Source organism: Oncorhynchus tshawytscha, linkage group LG09, assembly GCF_018296145.1.
Source record: "Oncorhynchus tshawytscha isolate Ot180627B linkage group LG09, Otsh_v2.0, whole genome shotgun sequence".
NCBI lineage: Eukaryota > Metazoa > Chordata > Actinopteri > Salmoniformes > Salmonidae > Oncorhynchus > Oncorhynchus tshawytscha.
Window position 1 is genome coordinate 53,394,879 of NC_056437.1, and position 5,503 is coordinate 53,400,381.

A 5,503-nucleotide genomic window follows, 5' to 3' on the forward strand; every position below is an offset into this window, starting at 1 on the left:
TTATGGAATGGATGATAATGGAAGACTGAAGTACTTTCTAGAGAGTAGAGGAATAATGTCACCAGATCAAAGTGGGTTCAGGAAAGACAAGGGAACGATGGCCCCTCTACTGTGCCTTGACTCAGTCATACAGAAGACACAGGCAATTGAGAGTTGATGGTAGCTGTATACTTTGATGTGGAAGAGGCTTATGACATGATGTGAAAGGAAGGCCTACTTATCAAGTTGGATAACATGAGGGTTGGAGGAAGGGGTTTAACTGGATAAAGGATTACATTTTTGGGCGATCAATGCAAGTGAGGTTGGGGAGCTATGATGTAGATAATGGTACCCCCTGCAGGGAAGTGTCATTAGTCCTTTGTTGTTCTCCATTATAATTGACAATGTATTCTTCCAGGTGAGACCTGATATTGGGAGGTCATTGTTTGCGGATGATAGGGCACTGTGGAAGAGACAGAGAAATATTACCCATAAAGCCAGAGTTCATGAAGCGATTAGTGAAGTTGAGCAGTGGTCCGTCAGGTGGGGCTTCTAGTTTTCAGTTGAGAAAACATAGACTGTGTTTTTTTCTAGAAGGAAGGTTGGGGAGGAAATCTTATTGAAGTTGTATGGAAGGAATCTGGAGAGAGTGGGAGGGTTTAGGTTCCTGGGGTTCTGGTTTGACACTCGAATGACATGGGCGGAGCATATTAACAGAGTAGTTGTCAAAGGAAAGAAAATATTGAATGTGATGTGTTGCTTGTCAGGAGTGGAGTGGGGGAGCCGATAGAATGGCGTTGAAAATGATATGCGGTGCATTCAGAAAATATTCAGACCCCTTGACTTTTTCCACATTTTGTTACTTTACAGTTTTATTTCAAAAAATGTATTAAATTGTATTCAGACCCTTTACTAAATACTTTGTTGAAGCATCTTTGGCAGTGATTACAGCCTCGAGTCTTCTTGGGTGTGACGCTACAAGCTTGCCACACCTGTATTTGGGGATTTTCTCCCATTCTTTTCTACAGATCCTTTCAAACTCTGTCAGATTGGATGGGGACCGTCGCTGCACAGCTATTTTCAGGTCTCTCCAATTGTCCCCAAGTCACTCCTGCGTTGTCTTGGCTGTGTGCTTAGGGTCATTGTCCTCTTGAAAGGTGAACCTTCGCCCCAGTCTGAGGTCCAGAGCTCTCTGCAGCAGGTTTTCATCAAGGATCTCTCTGTACGTTGCTCCGTTCATCTTTTCCTCAATCCTGACTAGTGTCCCAGTCCCTGACACTGAATAACACCCCCACAGCATGATGCTACCACCACCATGCTTCACCATGGGGATGGTGCCAGCTTTCCTCCAGACGTGACACAATATTGGTTTCATCAGACACAGAGAATCTTGTTTCTCATGGTCTGAGAGTTCTTTAGGTGCATTTTGGCAACTTCCAAGCAGGCTGTGCGTTTTACTGAGGAGTGGCTTCCGTCTGGCCACTCTACCATAAAGGCCTGATTGGTGGAATGCTGCAGAGATGGTTGTCCTTCTGGAAGGTTTTCGCATCTCCACAGATGAATTCTGGAGCTCTGTCAGACTGACCATCGGGTTCTTGGTCACCTCCTTGACCAAGGTCCTTCTCCCCCAATTGCTCAATCTAGGTGGTTCCAAACTTCTTCAATTTAAGAATGATTGAGACCACTGCATTCTTGGGGACCTTCAATACTGCAGAATGTTTTGGTACCCTTCCCCAGATCTGTGCCTTGACACAATCTTGTTGTGAAGCTCTACAAACAATTCCTGCGTCCTCATGACTTGGTTTTTGCTCTAACATACACTGTCAACTGTGGGAACTTATATAGACAGGTGTGTGCCATTCCAAATCCTGTCTAATCTTTCGAATTTACCACAGGTGGACTCCAATGAAGTTGTGGAAATATCTCAAGGATGATCCATGGAAACAGGATGCACCTGAGCTCAATTTCACATCTCATAAGCAAAGGGTCTGAATACTTATATAAATAAGATATTTCTGTTTTTCCGTTTTATAAATTTGCTAAAATATCTAAAAACCTGTTTTCGCTTTGTCATTATGTGGATAGATTGAGGATTTTTTTCCACCCATTTTACAATACAGCTGTAATGTAACAACATATGGAAAAGGTCAAAGGGTCTGAATACTTTCTGAATGCACGGTATATAGCGCTGTTAAGGTCATCACTAGATTATGGAAGTAATTAGCAGCTCAGACATCTTAAAAAAATATGTAATCCAGGCCCAAGCCCTAAGAATATGTTGTGGAGCACTCAGGACCTTCCCGGTGGTAGTGATGCAGGTAGCTTTGGGAGAGATGCTGTTAAAGTTAAGAACAGATGGCCGTGACATATTGAGTAATTCTACAAGGACATAAGGTTACACATCCTACAGAAACAGTACTCCTAGAGTACTGGGAAGATTAACAAAATCTGAATACAAGCCTTGGGTGGATAGGCAGTGGCATGGCCAGAGAAAAGGGGTTGTTTGGGAGGGAGTTTAGCCCCTGTGTGGTTCTTCCTGCTATCCCACCTTGGTTTCTCTCTCAGCCACTGACAGATCTAGGGTTGTTTGATAGGGTAAGAGATGTTGAGGAAGGAGTAGATTCAGTTGTAAGTGAATATTTACAAACACAATACTATGATTTCTTGAATATATTCACATATGGATCTAAGGACCCTAAAACAGGGAGGACAGGTGCAGCATTTAGTGTTCCTGAGTTTAAGGTGGCAGTGAACAAAAGAGAAACAGATCATGTATCTGTTTACACAATGGAGTTGTTGGCAATACTATTGGCTGCACAATGGGTGGAGGAGGTGAGGCCAGACAGAGTAGTCATCTGCTCTGACTCCTGTGCAGCGCTGGTGAGCTTAAATGCATTTGGGTCTCAGAGCAGACAGGATGTATTGTATGAGTTTTTGCAGTGTGGGTATACAGTCATGGCCAAAAGTTTTAAGAATGACACAAATATTAATTTCCACAACGTTTGCTGCTTCAGTGTCTTTATATATTTTTGTCAGATGTTACTATGGAATACTGAAGTATAATTACAAGCATTTCATAAGTGTCAAAGGCTTTTATTGACAATTACATGAATTTGACGCAAAGAGTCAGGGCAATCCACCCTGGCATACTGTCAATTAATGTCTGGGCCACATCCTGACTGATGGCAGCCCATTCTTACATAATCAATGCTTGGAGTTTGTTAGAATTTGTGGGTTTTTGTTTGTCCACCCGCCTCTTGAGGATTGACCACAAGTTCTCAATGGGATTAAGGTCTGGGGAGTTTCCTGGCCATGGACCCAAAATATCGATGTTTTGTTCCCCGAGCCACTTAGGTATCACTTTTGCCTTATGGCAAGGTGTTCCATCATGCTGGAAAATGCATTGTTCATCACCAAACTATTCCTGGATGGTTGGGAGAAGTTGCTCTCGGAGGATGTGTTGGTACCATTCTCCATTGTTCTTAGGCAAAATTGTGAGTGAGCCCACTCCCTAGACTGAGAAGCAACCCCACACATGAATTGTCTCAAGATGCTTTACTGTTGGCATGACACAGGACTGATGGTAGGGTTCACCTTGTCTTCTCCGGACAAGCTTTTTTTCCGGATGCCACAAACAATCAGAAAGGGATTCATCAGAGAAAATTACTTTACCCCAGTCCTCAGCAGTCCAATCCCTGTACCTTTTGCAGAATATCAGTCTGCCCCTGATGTTTTTCCTGGAGAGAAGTGGCTTCTTTGCTGCCCTTCTTGACACCAGGCCATCCTCCAAAAGTCTTTGCCTAACTGTGCGTGCAGATGCACTCACACCTGCCTGCTGCCATTCCTGAGCAAGCTCTGTACTGGTGGTGCCCCGATCCCGCAGCTGAATCAAATTTAGGAGACGGTCCTGGCGCTTGCTGGACTTTCTTGGGCACCCTGAAGCCTTCTTCACAACAATTGAACCGCTCTCCTTGCAGTTCTTGATGATCCGATAAATGGTTGATTTAGGTGCAATCTTACTGGCAGCAATATCCTTGCCTGTGAAACCCTTTTGTGCAAAGCAATGATGACGGCACATGTTTCCTTGCATTTAACCATGTTTGACAGAGGAAGAACAATGACTCCAAGCACCACCCTCCTTTTGAAGCTTCCAATCTGTTATTCGAACTCAATCAGCATGACAGAGTGATCTCCAGCCTTGTCCTCGTCAACACTCACACCTGTGTTAACGAATCACTGACATGATGTCAGCTTGTCCTTTTGTGGCAGGGCTGAAATGCAGTGGAAATGTTTTTGGGGGATTCAGTTCACTTGCATGGCAAAGAGGGACTTTGCAATTAATTGCAATTCATCTGATCACTCTTTGTAACATCCTGGAGTATATGCAAATTGCCATCATACAACCTGAGGCAGCAGACTTTGTGAAAATTAATATTTATGTAATTCTCAAAACTTTTAGCCATTACTGTAAGGTGAAACAGATGGGGGTATGTGTGATGTTCCTCTGGGTACTAGCTCATATGGGAGTAGAGGAGAATGAGGATGTCATCGCCAAGCAGGCTCTTAGACATCCTTATGTTGACATGGAATTGTCAATCAGTAAAGCAGAAGCCAAGGGGTTAATAAGAAATTGGTGAAAAACAAATGTCAAGAGTTGTGGAACAGGGAGAGAAAGGGAAGACACCTGTATAAGATCCTGGAAAAGGTGGGGGCAGGGAGGTCCTCAGGCCGAGAGAAGGGAGGAAAGTGTAGTCACAAGGCTGAGACTGGGACACACAAGGCTCAATAGTACATTGAAATTGGTGGGGAAACATCCGACTGTGATCATTGTCAGAAGGAGATGGAGACAGTGGAATATGTTCTACCAGAGCACCAAGTCTAGGTCCAAAAGGCTTTTTAAGAGCTTCTACCCCCAAGCCATAAGACTCATGAACAGCTAATCAAAGGGCTACCCAGACCCCTCTTCTACGCTGCTGCTACTCTCTGTTTATTATCTATGCCTAGTCACTTTAACTCTACCTACCTGTTCATATTACCTCAATTACCTTGAGTAACCGGTGCCCCCGCATATTTACTCTGCACCAGTACCCCCTGTATATAGCTATTATATCACTATTATATCGTTATTGTTATTTTACTGCTGCTGTTTAATTATTTTGTACTTTTATTTTCTATTTATCTATTTTTTTACTTAACGATATTTTTTTCTTAAAACTGCATTGTAAGCTTGTAAGCATTTCACTGTAAGATCTACACCTGCTGCATGTGAGAAATACAATTTGATTTGTTTCCGTGCCAGAAATATGTGAGGGAAAGGGAGCGATTGTTATTAGATTTGAGGAGTAATGGGGTTGAAGAGCCAGGTAGGATTGAGACCTTCAATGTCTCTGGTCCACACTCCAGTCCAGTTGGTGGCGGTAATGCACCTTAAAGTTGGTTGCCAACCGCCATATAAAGTTGATAGAATAAGAAGGTCCTGGTTCAGAATTAAATCTTTCAAATAGAAAGGTTCAGAGCCAAATAT